Source organism: Oxyura jamaicensis, chromosome 4 (genome assembly GCF_011077185.1).
Source record: "Oxyura jamaicensis isolate SHBP4307 breed ruddy duck chromosome 4, BPBGC_Ojam_1.0, whole genome shotgun sequence".
NCBI classification, from domain to species: Eukaryota; Metazoa; Chordata; class Aves; order Anseriformes; family Anatidae; genus Oxyura; species Oxyura jamaicensis.
In genome coordinates this window covers 89,647,405-89,663,940 of record NC_048896.1, presented here as the reverse complement: position 1 = coordinate 89,663,940, position 16,536 = coordinate 89,647,405, and the positions used below count along the sequence as shown (strand labels likewise).

General features: G+C 36.7%; 1 protein-coding gene and 1 long non-coding RNA gene across 2 annotated transcripts in view; one reads left to right on the top strand and one right to left on the bottom strand.

Annotated features, from left to right (window-relative positions):
• The window catches only part of SPON2 (spondin 2), a 103,871-nt gene that overhangs the window by 30,936 nt on the left and 56,399 nt on the right, over nucleotides 1–16,536 (bottom strand). The window lies entirely within an intron of this gene.
• The window catches only part of LOC118166460, a 73,195-nt gene that overhangs the window by 30,002 nt on the left and 26,657 nt on the right, over nucleotides 1–16,536 (top strand). Inside the window, exon 2 of the long non-coding RNA XR_004750508.1 lies at nucleotides 3,672–3,811. This is a non-coding gene — a long non-coding RNA (uncharacterized LOC118166460). The remainder of the gene's footprint in view (nucleotides 1–3,671; nucleotides 3,812–16,536) is intronic.

Sequence of the window (16,536 nt, the reverse complement as noted above, 5' to 3'; positions counted from 1 at the left end):
GTAACAATCTTGCAATAACCTGAAGAGTTCAATTTGCACAACAGACAATAAGCCCTAGCTGTAGCAATCCTTATATTCTCCAAGATTTCAACACCTATAAAAATCCTTTTTATGCTATCAATATCAAGGTGGGACACAGATTTTGTCTAATAATCTCATCAAATATCGTTGTGGTAATTAATGCATCTCTCTTCCTTCTTGAGAAAATTCTTCTAGATCAAGGATCATTTGGATGACTTTTCTACATTTCAATCGAGTATTTTCAATGATCTATTTGGATCCTGTGTTTTCCCACATCAGAGTTCACTTTCTAGAAGAAGGTTCTCTGTATAAGGAGAAATAATCAGCATGAAGGTTATTAGACTACTTCCAGAAAGAATAAAATTATTAATACTATTCAATAAGTTTCATGAAAAATATGTTCTGTGAAACAAACCCAATATCATTCTACAACAAGACTAAATCTTGTCAAAAATTACTGTGTTAATTTTGAATGCATTTAGACTTATTTCAGATATACACCTGTCTTCAATTAGTGTCTTCAAGGCACACTGAGATCCTCAGATGAGAAAGACTTTCAAAAATACTTTGACACTATATCAGAATTTGCAGAGTTCCCAAAAGAAAACTGTAATTCTCTGGCAGCCAAAAATATGTTATTGGATTTATTACACAGTCTGCAATGAAAGTCTTGGCAGTGTGGCTTTAGGGAGGGGTTCAAGGATGGCCTTCATTCGCCCTGATGCTGAACCCAACCACTGAAAGTCTACAGGGCTACACATATTCATGCTGAGTGCCAGGATCCACACTCTGCAAGGGTAAACCCTTGGACAAGGTGGACTTAAAATCAAAAAATAACTTCAGAATGAACAATGAAAGGATTAGTACCAGACATTAATGCTAAAAAAAAAGTAATGCTATGAATGTACATAAAACCAAAGCTATTTGTTTACCCATTAAATATTCCTCCCCTAAAAACATAGCATCTTATGTATTCCTGCTTTCCAAAGGTATCTAGAAATAAATCCAAATACAGAGAGGTTCTGAAGGATGGAAATGGAAATTCTTCTTGATTGGCTTCCCTGGAAGATTCAGTGTGTCAGGGTTATTAATTATGGAGTGCTCAGCACCTTTTCAATGGATATTGGAAAGGCAGGGCTTCATTTAGATCCAGGTTTACAAGTAAATGTAAATTAAGTTCTCTGTTCTTCTAAAGAGTATATAGAGTAACAATAATACAGAACAGTACCATAAATGTTTTTTGTAAGCAGTAATAGATTTTTATAAGTTAATGGAAGTTCACTTTTCTGGATCTTACTGGTTAAAATGATGGCTCTGGATGATTTAATGAAATGTGTGTGTAAATATTCAGAAAGGTTTTATAAACAGGAAACTTTTCACTTAGCCAAAGCTGAGATTTTTATTATTATTATTATTATTTTAATAACAAATTACGATATGATCTACTTAGAAAATCTCTTAGAAAATGGTCAGGCTAACATCTCATAGAAATCATTTGAATGTATGACCAGAAAAGCACTTAGTTATTCAAGTATTACTTTCCCAGTGCTAAGCAATTTCAAAGCTACATTTTTTTTTCAATCTGCTCCACAGTTCGTATCTTAAAACATTCAGCTTACAAAAGCTTTCCTTTACAGAGACAGACATCAAGATTCATAGCAGCATATAATTGTGTAATGGATGGGTGAACGTTTGTTTGGTCTACAGCTTGAATTAACAACTCCACCTCAGATTTTATTTATGATATAATGGCTGCCAGGGTGCAGCAGGGGCTAGAAGTCCCTACGGGCTGGATGTCAAGAGCAATGAGGGCTCTTCTTGGGGGTCCCCAGTACACAACACACAAGCCCAGTGCATGGAGACAGAAATAAACCCAGGCCAGGCCAAAAATCAGCCCACAGGTCCAACCCAGCTCAGTGGTACCCATGGTGGGGAGGTGCTTTCGCAGCCCAGTATCATACAACATCACTGAGGCAGGGACCGATGGCCCTTGGCTGAGCTGAAATGGGGTTCTGGGCCCATGGACAGGATGTGGGAGGGAATCCTAAGTAAGGTTGCTCAGGGCTATTAACACCTACTGGTGCCCACAGGGCACTGACAATGTAGATCAATTAAAGAAAAAAAAAAAAGAAAAAAAGAAAAAAAAGAAAAAAAAGAGTAATGCAGTAGAAGAATGAAAAAAGCATAATGCTGCTAGCAAGAGAAAGGCTCCAAGCACTGGAAGAGACTTTCCTTTTCCTTGAAAATGCTTTCTATTCTTTTTCCTAGCCAGAGGTGTAATACGAAGTTCTAAGCACAAGACTGTGAGACAAAACTTTGAGCTGAGCACCAGAAGTATCATTACTTGCACAAATATCTTCAAATAAAGCCTTCTATTCTCTGTGTGCTCAAAAGTTGGTATAGTTTATTAAGGAACTTATTTACATTGAAGAGATTAATTGCTTCTGCTCCAGGATTTGTAAGTAATATATCAGTCATTTGAAATGAGACTCAGCACCCATTAACTATGTCCAGTGACCTGAAAATATGTTTTCCCCACAGCTCTTGATAAAGTCTTCAGGCATCAACACTGCACACTTCTTATGACAAATGATGTTTCTCTGTAACATCCATCACACTAAAACATTTTATAATGCCCTATATCATCCCTGAAGAATGAGGATACTATAGACAAACCAATACAAAAAATATACAAGTTCTCAAACTACATAACATCTTCAATGACTGTGCCCAATACACCAACCATACAAACTACTGTCAGGGATGATATTCAACATCAAATCAAAATATTTTTATTTATATGCTCAATACCAGACAATTTCAGAAGAACAAGATTTTTTCTTATTTTGAGGAAATCCATTTGAATGTAGACCTGATTTTGAAGTCTTAACTCATTCCCCCAAAGAAGAAAAACTGCAGTCATACTTATTCACCTGAATACAAAGTCATGCATAAGTAATTAACTCTTAAAAGCTTCTAGAGATAAATAAATAAAAATAAAGAAATTACAATGAATTTTCCTCTCCTGCACAGGTCAGTTTCAATTAACTGAAACTTTTCTTAGCATATCTTCTGCACATAGTTTAGTACTTTCATAATAACAATGCTAGTTGACCAAGTCATAACTGGAAGGAAGAACCTAGTAAAGGGGATTCTTCTGGTTAAGAAACTTGCACATACCATCAAAGACACATGGTCTGACTCATGTACCTTTGTCAAGCTACAGCAGTATTTACACAAGGTCAGTGGGGACAGCCAGCAGTTCATTTTTATGTTTAAGCTTTTTTTTTTTTTTTTTTTTTTGTTTACCCAAGGACCAGTGACATCTTCCAGACATTTCTGTGTCTAGTAGAATTTAGTAGAATTCCAGCTACCTTGCGCTCAAACTCTGAGTGGGCTGAAATGTCTCTGCACCTGCCTTTCATCTCTAGTGCAGTGACACTGATAGCCTAACCATGTTGTGATTAATCTTGCCTGTCAGGCAACCCTGACAACATACATAACATGGACAAAGGATGGCAGGCCTCTGGAGGATAAAGTATTGCATTGAGATGTGCTTAAAAAATGTATCAGATCAGATAGAGCATCAACTGTTCTGCTACTAGTGCTAAGTCAAAGACTAATATGATGCTTAAATATTTATTTATCAGGTGAGAAACAACCCATCAACTTCTGAGTAACTACAACATCATCTTAAGTACATTAAAGAGCTCCCAGGAAGGAGGAGCAGATTTCTGATTCCCTGAAGGCAAATGAACATATGGAGCCTGGAGCATATTTTTAAGTGAAGGTAGTGAGAGTTGCAGGCAAGTCAGAGATTGTAGTTTTGAAGGCTGTGGGTAGAGGAGGATCTTCACACAACTGCAAGCAGACCCAGACTGCTCAAAGGTGGTGGAAAGATTTTCCGAGAAACACAAAATTGTTTGGAATATGTAGTATTCAGCCCATTTTAATCTAAAGTTTGGACACCCTGTATTTTCCCAGAGTATCTATCAAGTCCTCTAAACAGAGTGGGAGGGTAAATAGTGCCCGTGACTAGAAACCCCAAGAATCATCTGGTACATAACTGAATGAATCCTTACCATAGGAAAAAGAGTGGAAATATTTCAGGTCTCATTCTGCTTCAGATTATTTTTAAGAAATATTGATATAAAAAAGACAGAAACTGTACAGTCTCCTTAAATTCACATCAAAAGAAAAAGGATCCAAAAACTCTGAATCTCTTCAGCTGCAAGGTAGGTTATTCTGCACCTTTCAGAGTTAAAGTGACAGAGTGCCCAATACTCCCCAAGATACTGTTTTTCAAACAAGAAAAAAAAAAAAAAAAAAAGGCTTTCTTAATACATAAACTTGCAAGAGACCAACTTCAGCACTGGGATTAATGAAATCTTTTCTTGCAAAAAAAATAATTGTATGAGCAAAGTACTCTTAAGAATTAAAAAAGTCATCTGTGCAAATGTAAGTGGTAGAAGAGTTGGTTGAAGAGTAGTTCTTGAATTGGTAGAAGAAGAAGCTGAAGAGCTGGTAGAAGAGTAGTTCTTCAGAAATAAAGTTTAGGAGTTATTATAGACTACAAATCATACTGGAGCCAACAATATGCAATTGCAAAAATAAACTAAAAATCACATTAAAAGACATAAAAAGACATAATGATATATTTAACTTATGCCCTACCATTCTGTGAAAAGGCATCAGCTGGTATACTATGTCCCTTTTAGACACATTTGCTCAAGAAAGATATAGATTGGCAAGACTGCATGGTTAGGTGCATACTGATGTCCCACTACTTCTAATTCCTGAAATAGCTCTTTGGCCTTTGTTTGACTGTACACAGAGCTACACAGATACGTTCCTATGGATTTAATGCCCCGAAGTAAAGAAGGCATATCTAATATATTACATGTTCTAATTGTCTTCTCACCACAGTTACCTATAATGGACTTAAGGGAACAGAAACTCAACATAATATTTTCCTTAATAGCTTTCAGCAGTTCTTGAGTTGCAAGTTATCTGTCTGCACAGCTCATCAAAATATTTGTCCTGCAGATAAGAACATACCCTTGACAGTACATTGCCATTTTCTCTTCTCATAGAATTGGTGATTTTTCCTCTGTACCTTGCAATATTAACAGTTCATGAACAGCATCCAGAGCCACACTAAGCTTGCCAAAAAATTATTCATGAGAAGATCATCATAACAACATATCCAATTCAAGTATTTCTAAACCTCTTGCTTAGCTAGGTCTCAAGGTCAAGAAACAAACATTCAAGTTCACAAAGTCTGGGCAGAAGACCATTGAGGGATTGAAGGTCAGCGAGTGCTTATCTCCTGTGAGACATAAGGCAAAGAGCCACAAGTCTCTCTATTCAGATTCAATTCTTTCTTGAATTCTTATAATCAAGCTCAAGCCTATCTTTTTTACATCCCCAGATACAGTATGCTTGCCCATTGGCAAATTTCAGACATTATCTCAGCTTTTCAGATGACATTTCCACAGATTATTATGCTGCAAAGCCTTCAACTTCTAGTGTTCGTGGTCTCTCATGTGGATATCATCCAACAGTTAATCCCTTCTTACAGCCTCTGAGGAATTGGAAGTATCAATAGAATAGCCTGGAGCAGGTTCTGGAAAATTTCTCAAGTCCCTGAAAATATGGCTCATAAAAAACAAACAAACAAACAAACAAAAACACTTCCCCCACTCCTTCAGCAGTTCTTCCTATCAGAAAAAGTACTAATGAAAACTTAGATAAATAAATGTTTTATTTACAATCGGGTTAGATCTTTAGCTAATAATCCAGTCCCATAAACACTGACTTCCAACTGCCTCCTGCAGACTAAGACTTATTGAAGTATATCCATGCTCCATACAGGTTCTTTTATTTCCTTTTAAATATGGCTTTCTTTGTGATTTTTTGCAAGTGTTTGATAAATTGTTGGGACTGGAGTTTACAGGAATGTAGAAGAGGCAAACCATATTGATGCCACATATAATTAAACATCTCAATTCTCCCAACCTGATGTCTTTAAAAGGTTTCATGCCTGTGCTGTTACCAGTGAGAGTCACACAGTTTATGTCTTCAAAGTGTTTGGTGTTGACCAAGTAGCTCTTTAAATACGTTACCTGTTATATTTCTCCTGCATGAAGCCAAGTGATGCCCAAGGCTCTTCCTGGTGCTTTCTCAAGCCATCTGGTTGACTGCCCCTGTTCTGCTGTGTTTTTTAGTCTTGCAGAGGCCTTATCAAGTACTGATGACATTATCTCATGATGCATTACATTCTCCATGCCCTGGCAGGTTTCTTAAGTGGCTTTTTTGGAGTAACTTCTTTTCTAAACTCACTGCACAGAAGTTTTCACAGCATGTATGATAACCATGATAACCCCTCAGATACAATTGTTGGTGCTTTTTTAAAGTCTTTTTTCTAATGAGATAATACTCAAATTATACAATTATTCCGGATAAATTTCTGAGCATAGTAGTTATCTACTAGCAACAGCTCTGGCCTGCTAGTTTTAGATGAGAATTTTTCCTAATTTACCTTTGAAAATTACACTTTCACTCTAATCATTCTACAGGATAGTAGTTTTGTAGGTTTATATTATGGTAATGATTTCTTTTTTTCATTACATTATCTGGGTTTTGAGCCTTTGAGAGAGAGCATCATCTTCACAGGTCTGAGCTAAATCCAGGAAATTATTTGCCATCCCTATAAATCACCAGATTCTATTTGTATTTATATGTCCACTGATTTCCTTAATAACTTATAGGTTGTTTCCCTTAGAATTCAATGTATGTTAGCGGTAAGGGATTTCAGCCACCTCTTTGTAAGCTTTTAAATGTTACACTCTTGCTGATTTAGATGTTGCTGACAGTGTGGTGTGGTATTGTGCTACAGTCTGTTACTTCTCAGCTGCAGCTGCATCTTTCAGTATTCTTCCATAAGATATAACATTGAAAAGTGAACATTTTCATCATTGAAGAATATGTCTTTAGTCATGGGAAGAGACTAGTGACTCTCCATTAAGTGATCTTTTGGCATTATAAACTCTCAAATTGCTTGAAAGTTTTCTCATGTGTTCTAGACAGCTGCATTGAAAATTTCCAGGGTTGAAATCATGCCCTTTTTTGCAGGCATCTAAGTCCATCTTTATTTGCTACAGAAACATTAAAGACATTCTGTGTTCTTGTAGCTTTACAGACTGTGTGAGAATCTATTTCTAGCTTCATCTTGCTTCTAGGTGTACCATTTCCTTGGTTTCCTTGTCTGTTGGTTCATGGGCTTTTTACCAAGAGTTTCTATTTGTCCACTGGCTCCTGAATGAGTTTATTGTAGATGAACTACACTTGGCCTCACTTCTCCAGTCTAATGGTGCTGTTTACTGGTGTTCTTGGCATTAGATTGCACCTGGCTCCATAAACCAGTGGCAATTGAAGTTAGACATTGGTCTAACAGCATAGTTGCAAACATAGAAATGGAATCATTGGCATTCTTCTGGAAAACTTCATCCACAGTGTCTCTTAGTGTTCTAAAGTTATGTTGCAGTTATCCTTCCTGCTACTAGAAATTTTTACGGCCTTGGGGATTATTACTTATTTTTTTCTTCTTGAGGTAGCATGACTTTAAAGGATAAAGTGATTATTTTTCCTATACATTGTTCTTTACTGCCTAAAAATTGGACATTTTTCTCTTTGCCTTTCTCCATACTGTTTTACATATAATATGCACTATGGAAAATATCACTGTATTTCAGGTCTTTTGTTTCCCTTTTTGATTCTCTTGGTTTGAACCCTTGTATTTTGAATTTATTATCCATGTAATCATGCTGGTATTAATCACCAATTTTGTATTAATTCATTAGCTGGACCCTTTATTGGTCCTTTAGTATTGGCTTAGGTGTAATCTGGAATGACATCTCTTATGTACAGTCCTATCTCTGGTGAAGTATTTTTAATATATTCAAAGTTACAAGTGGATCTAGGATTTCTCAGCAACAACAAATACTTTTTTAACTTCTTTGTTATGGGTGTGAAGCCAGCATTCATGCCCTTTAAATATATATGACTGCAGATCCAATTCCAATAAAGATAAAGGACCTTACTGGCACGTGGGAGCTTTACTTCCTGCGATAGTAGTTGCATAAAGCTGTACCAACAGGTCATTAGACCACTGGGCACATAGGCTCCCCTGTGCTGCAGAGGCAGCTTCCATCCACACCTGGCATCACACTTGGAAGTTCATTGTGATTTGGACATGGAGCAGGTGTGGAGGATTCCTTAGAATACAATATAGATTTATCTGTCCTGCCTGAAATTGTCCCGTTTAAATATCTTTCCCAGCACTTCATATATTGTTCTAGATATCCCTGACTTAGCTTTTTCACATTTTTCTTCATTTTCTTACCTTTATCCCTCATTTTGTTTGTGCAGGCAGGAGACCTGCTTCCCCATTGCTTTCATGCTTTTAGAAGTAAGATTTTATCTGGAACTCCATCATTTCCTGTGATCTGAGACTTTCAATGATACCTCTTAGCTTTGTTTGCAGTGCCAACTTTTTGTTTGTTTGTTTACCACATTTTTGTACTTGATGATGCTTTTGCTAGACTGAGCACTTTCACAGTGCTTCATTTACTGCTTGCTAGCTAATGACATGAAAACAAATCCTTGTGTAACTAAAAATAAGCTTTTTCTTCTCCAGGCTAACAGCCTCAATTTTCTCAGTGCATCTCCACAGGAGAGGTACTCCAGCCCTCTCATCATCCTCATGGCCCTCCTCTGGACTTGCCCCAATAGGTCTGTGTCCTTCTGACATTGGAGACCCCAGAACTGAACACACTAAAGGACTGAAATCCTGTAAAAACCCTATTTACCTATTTAACCTTCAACATCAAAGCTTTCTTCTTTCAGTTCTTTCAGACCAGTAACAACTAGTCTGATCCTCTGAATGCTTACCGTTCCCTTTTACACCTCCTTGCAATACAAACCAATGGTCAGGAACACTTTTATCATTCTTTTGGATTTTTTTGCAAGAACACGTAGATTTGTTGAAAATGGAGTTTTGTCAGCAATGTATAATTTTAATGAATGAACTTCTTTTAAAAGCAGTTTTTGGTGTCCAAAATGAAATTTGTAGTAGGCAGAAGTGTTGTCAGAGGGGTTATTTCCCCTGTGAGACATTCATTCCAAGCTTACATGATTCCAGGTGGGGGCTTGAACCAAAAGCCAGCACGTGATATGCAACAGCCAAGCACAAGAATTTAAGGGAAAAAAAAAAAAAAAAAAGAAAAAAAAAAAGAAAGAAAGAAAGAAAGAAAGAAAGAAAGAAAGAAAGAAATCACAATTGCCTGAATTGTTCCATTTTGCTATCATTCCATTTTGGACCACAGAAGTGCGTAGATCTGTCACCAGCAGTGATTCTGGTAAGGAAAATTAGCACTAGAAGTCTCCAACACATGTCAAATACAACATAAATAGCAGAAGGCAGCCAATTTCACAACTAGCTGAGATGCTGGAATATCTAAGTCATGCCATTATCATTAGTGCATTAAGATTACTAAAATCTGTTTGTAGTTTCATTTTTAACTCTGTTTATTTTTTTTATCACAAACTTTTTTAATGATTAAAAATGTTATGTATCAATAAAGCTGGCTCTTTCTGATCTTATATGTATTAGGCTTTTCATTTTTTTAAGCGAGGCACTTCTTAGGGACAAGTTAGCACTCCACTCTTGTACTGTTCTGTATTCAATACAATGTTCAATAATAAAAGGAAAGTTGACCCATTTCTTTGTACAAAAACTTCTAGGTTTGGTGATGGTCATTTCCACTTGGGAACATTTCCAGTAATGTTACTAGTAACATTAGTCACAGGCTCCTTAGCAGGCAGTAACATATGAGACGTTATTTATACATTGTCCAAAGAAAAGACACATTTATATGGAAAAAAGAGGAAAGTTATCGTAAAATAGTTCTCTCATTTCCCCAACAGGAAAAATCTTTACCAAGGTCTGAGTTTTCTTTGATTATGTCTGTTCTATCCCTTCCTCTGCTCAAAAAATATTTGAGTAAGATCAGTAGGCTCAAGGAAGTTTATTCAACATTACTGACTGGATAATAATGGAAAAAGGTTTCAGGCTATACTATGAATAGAATGAATCACAGAATTCTAGTATTTCAGGATGGAAAGGACTTCTTAATTCATGTTCTCCATCCTTTTGATCAAGAGACAACTCTTTGTAAAACAAGATCAAATTATTGGATATTATATTGAAATGTTTAAACTGTAGTACCGTCAAAAACTTTTCTCATATTAAAGAACCAAAGACAGATATGTATATTTAACATTATCTTCTACAGGCTTCTTTTAAGTCAAAAGTAAATGAAAGTCTTACTATCAAAGAAGACATTTATGCTACATAAAAATCATAACTTTATGCTAAATAAAAATCAGAATACTTCTGCTACCAAGAGAAATGAGACATTTGTTTATCTACACAATCCTTTTGCTATGTAAGTGCAAAAATACAAAGCAATGAAAAAGTTTATGGGTAAAACATTAAAGTACGTCTTTCTATTTAATTTGTTTGGTAGAACTGAAGAGAAAGGTCTCAAACCCTTGTGTTTTCAGTTCTGTTAAGCAGATGTGTTTACTCATGATCTCCCACTTCAAAGGTTTTTCTTACAATATTTATTTATATAAATTGCTGAAAGTTTTCTAAGTACCTTGTACTTAGAGCTACTGCAAAATAAATTTTTAAACTTCACAGAAAAGATGAGATGAATCATTTTCATTTTTGCTTGTTCCAAAATATGTCATAATGACTTTAACAGTGCAAGAATCTCTGGATTACCTCTGGCAGGCAAAGGGAATGGAGAAGGGAAGGGAAGATGTTGTTGTGTTCTTTTTTTTTTCTTCTCTGTATTAACATCAGTGGAATCATCTGGAGTTCATCAAGTATAGGTCTGTTAACAGTATTAGATTTTGAAACATGCTTTATATACGGTATAGGGATACTAAATTAGAGCTTTTTTTTTTTTTTTTTTTTTTTTTTTTTCCAGCTCTACCTCATTAACTGAATAAAATGGACTCCTAAAATGGTCACTCTCTTTTTTCCCCCTATAACTGTCATGCCCGTATGATTTATCCATCCACAGATTCTTTCTTATGGTACTTGTCAACATCAGTAGGCAACAGAATTTTGTATTTCTTGATACAGTACTCTGCAAAGAAATAGGGCCATATCATCTGCTGAAAACTGACAAAATGTTTGCTTTGTAAAGTCACTCCGTTGTTCATGTAAATCAGCTGATTCAAGAGAAATGCTAATATAAACGTTTTGAACTTAACAGAAGCCCATTATGTACAAAATAAAAATAAACTTTTAGTGGGACATAAGGAAACAAAATTATTAAATATTCCTTTAATCAGTTTGTCCTGTTAAAATTGTTTTCTTGGAAAAATATCCTACTTGAACTGAAGATTTTAAAGGTTTTATTGAAAACCTGCAAAATTCACAGTTACTGGAAGAAAGAAGATACTTTGCAGTTGTATTTAGGGCCTCTCCACACTACTGACACAGTAACATAGATCATTCTCAAGCTACACTCCTGTCTGCATCCCACACATCTGGCTCAAATTCTGATTTAGAAAAAGCATCAAAAACAAAGCAGAATCCTTACTCTCCACCACTCTAAGAGTTTCAGAAGCATTTTTTCCTCCATTTCTCACCTGTCAATACTCAATTTTCCCATCAGTTTCTTTCAGCATAATGGCCAGGTGATGTATTGAGAACGTCTTTTATTACCTTCTCCAAATAAAAACACGAAGAATATGCCCCACAAAACTATTCTCTGTAGGTTCTGAAGAACTTCTATTAGCTGACCATGAACTATACTAAATTTTCCTTCCTTGAGCATTTGGCAAGGAAAAAATCCTATATAGCTGCCATCATCAATTTAATTTTCAAGAGCTGGTGCTCACAAAATAGCTGAGGTTGGAAGGGACTTCTGGAGATGATCTAGTCCAACTTTTCTGCTCAAAGCAGGATCAGTTAGAACAGGTTGCTTGGGGCCATGCCCAGTCTGATTGTGAATTTCTCAAAGGTTGAGACTCCAGAGGCTCTTTGGGCAACCTGTTCCAATGTTCAACCACTCTCACAAGAAAAAAGATTTCTTTCTTATGTATAAACAGAATTTCCTGTATTTCCATTTGTGCCCATTGCCTCTTTTCCTTCCAGCTGACAGCGCAGAAAACAGTCTGGTTCCATCTTCTTTATATCCTCACATCAGGTATTCATACAAATTGATAGGATCCCCCTAGGCTTTCTCTTATCCAGGGTAATCAGAACTAGCCTTCTCAACCTCTCCTCATGTGACAGATATTTCTGTCCCTAATTATCTTTCTTCACCTTTGCTGGACTCCAGTATGTCCATGTCTCTCTGAGGTACTGAAGACCACAGAAATGGACCCCACACTTCAGATGTGTCCCCCCAGTGCTGAGCAGAGGAAAAGGATCTTCCCTCAACCTCCTGGCAACATTCTTCCCATTGCAGCTCTTACCCAGGTTCCTTTCTGCAAATCTGCTTCCCAGATGATTAGCCATGTGGACACATTTGAAACATTCAGGGTCTCACCTAGCAGGCTCATTGGTGTCCATGTGGATGAGCAGCAGGAGATAATAATCCAAGGGTCATTCAACCCTTGTCATCCTCTCTACAATGTCTCAGTTCTCAGCTCCTGACAACCAGCAGCCCTCCTTAGACAACTGGGCTGGCTGTCAGATGTGGCTCCGCAGACTTGGGTGTCAGATGAGGCTCTGCAGACTTGGGTGTTTGTTGGACAGAGCTCCCAGCCATTTGAAACAAGGGTACTAACATATTCTGTATCTGCAGATGTGCAACTGGAGCAGGAATCCTCCTCCTGATGCCAGAAGTTGTCAGCTTCCAGACTTCACCACCGTTTCCCAACCCAATAAACACAGATCAGAATCTGTGTCCCTCTTTCATTGCAATTGGGGGATCAGGCTCTCATATTTGCACCAGCTCAGAAAAGAACTGATTGATCCCTTTCTCATCATCTCTGATGATGAGCAGTCTGATGACCTCCTCTCACGGCTCTTTTAGTTGGTTACAGCTACTCGACCAGTGCACAGCTCCTGCAGGCAAGAATACCATCTCCCCCATCTCAGGAAGACTGAAGCATGTGATTTATGCCTCTTACATCTCACTTGAGGGTGTATAACAAGTCAAGACAAACATCTGCAGAACACAAATCTGCTGATTATGTTGCACATCACTTAATGGTAACAGGATCTCCATAGTGTTGCAATTTCAAATGCATGTGCTCACTCACAAGACTAAAATGGTATTAAACTCAGATTACCTAACTAGCAACAGCCTGTACACATCTCCCCCAGTCACAAGCAGGCATCCCATGACCTAGTAAAATTGCCAATCATACTTTTTGATTTTCATTTTTTTCAAACCAACTGCCTTGATTGCCTGCAGACTTCCTCACAGATGTAGCTGTTGTCTTCTCTGACCTCTATTTATAGAGTCTAGGCACCATGAATGTGAGCATCTTAGCTGTTGTTTCATATAACTTTATTGCATCCATATTCTCTTTATGTTTGTCTCACTGATCCCTGATCAAATTTCTAACCCTGGTTGAAATCGCTTTTTTCTTCTTTACTTCTGCTAACCCAAACTGTCAGTTCAATGGGTTTGAGGTGAGACTTCCTTCCCTGTCTTTAATTCTGTCAAGTGTTTTTAAGATATTGCTTGTGAGAAGGATACAACAGTATATGAAATGCATCTGTTCTCCATCCTTTGCACTCGGACTATCTCATATTTTGCTGATTATAAAAAACCCATTGTAATGTTGCTAACCTCAAGCACTCAAAAACTGAGTAAACCAGTCCCACATTAAAGCTTAAAACCATGAAATCTAAAAATATATCCATGGGGACATTTTATTTCCTGGGTTGAAGCCTTTAGGGCATATTGAGGGCAAATTTTCAAATTTTTCTGCAAACAGGAAGACTATAAATATATCTCTTTCAACAAAAGTTTATGTATAACTTTCCTTTAAAGAGCATGGACAATGGGAATCATACTAATGTCTGTATGATAATATAAGCTGGTAAAATTGCCATTTTCTTGATAGGGTGAACAGTTTGCTATTTTTGTGATGAGCTGATTTTTTTCCAAGCCATGATTTGCAGATAACATTGAACCAGGCTTTATTTATTTCAAATTTGTTGGACATTAGGTTATGTTCCAGAGCCGGGGAAACAGACCCACTGACAGAATTTACTTCAGACAGAGGATAAATTAAAAGAAATACACTTTATGGTGGGAGAAATTTTTATCTGTGCAGGTGAGGCACAACAGCACAATGATTCAGTGGCACAGAAACTGAGACAGAGAGGACTGTTGGAGAACTAATAGGGAAAAAGAAAAGCTGGAACACAAGCTAACATGAAGTAGTGGAACGTAGTTCATTTTAGAAGGTATAACTAGCTAAATATTGGGACTACATTTCCTTTCCCACCATCTCAAACTCTAACCATCATCATTTGTTAGTATAATTGAATAGTCAAGTTACATACTTAGATGTTTTCGGCAGTTTTGTTGTCTTAAGTAGAGGTTTCATGTGCTACATGGTCTCCCTATGCTTGCATGATGATTAACCAAATGGCTGCCATCCAATCAACAAATGGAAATGATTATGATTTTCTTGGGGTTGTATACACACACATAATGATATCTATGTTGCTTCTGTAAGGCCAGTCTCTTGAGCCGCAGCAAAATCATTATTTCTATAAAGTGGGAATAGAGTTAATATGGTGCAAGAAATCTGTTCCCCATTTTATTTCAGAAAATATGGATCCTCACCTGCAAATTCTTCTAGATTCTTTGAAGAGCACTAGATGCTGACTGGAGAAATATCCAGGCACTAAACAAGAAGGAGTGGAGAACATTTTTGGAAAAAAATATACATAAAATAAAATAAAATAATAAATGGTCACATGTTCTTCAAGGACACCAGGGCAAATAGCTACAGATAATTCTGTGGATACACCTATTAATCTTATTAAATAGTTCTTACTTATCTGGGAACCTAATGGAGTAAAAGGATAGAAAAGGAAAATATGAGCTTTTTAATTTAGTATAAATACTGCAGAAATAATGGAACTTTCCATTCACAGCTTTCCAACCAAGGACTGAAAATACACAATTCTGCTATCAATATTCTGAACATGCAGTGATTGTTACTCTATCTTTACCTGATCTAAATGGAGAAAATAAGTAACAAAAAAAGTAGGGTCTTCAGTACAAAGGCTCAAACATATGATGAAGATTCAGACCTGAAGAGAGCACCTGCAAGGAATTACAGTCTTTCTGAATGCTGTGGATCTAATCTGAGCAAATATATATCTTAATTACAGGAAATAAAATACTATTGGACATCTCCATTCCTCTCAACTGATACTTTGATTGAAATTATTTCTTAGGGGTATCCTGCCTATGCTGCTTCTCTTAAATAACATCCAGCTCAGAGAATCACCAGGTATAAAGGAAAAAAATAGTCTATTTGAGCTACAGCCACAAAATGATTTATGAGCTGCAATAATGAAGCATCATAAATCTAATTTTTTGTCCAAGCCACATTCACAACCCTGTATTAGGTGACCAGATTCTCAAAATGATGCCAGGGAAGTATTAGACATCTCAGAATGAGATTCAAAACAGTTTAGAGGGAACCATCTAGAACATAGATGCATAGAGTATAGATGGGTAGCTAAGCACATCTTAAGTCTTGTTCCCCTTTTTAGGCCTTCAGAAAAATACCCCCTGAGATTAAGGGTTATTTCCTGAACATAGCTGCTGCCACTTCTTCAAACAAACAAACAAACGAGCCACACAAGCATAATTATTCTTTTCTTTTTATGTCCAACAGGAACAGATGACCCTATAGTTGCACTTCTGTCCGCCTCTCGCTGTAACCCCCAGGACAAATATAATTAGTCTCCTCAATAAGCATATGGAAGAGATGGGCTCAAATTCTCTCTGTCTGAGGACACTTCAAACTATATCCTACAGCTTCTTTGGAAGTTATCTTCAGCACAAGGTGGTTATGAGTTAGTTACATCTCCACGAGATGAAAATGCTCTATTGCACAAAAATACAAATAATAAAAAAAATGCATTGGAACAGCAAAAGGAAAAAAATAAGAGTGATTTTTTATCCTGATGCTCAGGGCTGTCACAGGAAGGGAATATTGTCAGGTTCCAGTTTCAGTCCCCATGTCAAAGCCTGCTTCTTCAGGTTTCATCCAGTGTATGCTTTGTGTAAAAAGAATTTGAATTGCCATTATTTTTGCCATATACACAAAGGATCTATTCAGCCTTTTCTTTTCTTTTCTTTTCTTTTCTTTTCTTTTCTTTTCTTTTCTTTTCTTTTCTTTTCTTTTCTTTTCTTTTCTTTTCTTTTCTTTTCTTTTCTTTTCTTTTCT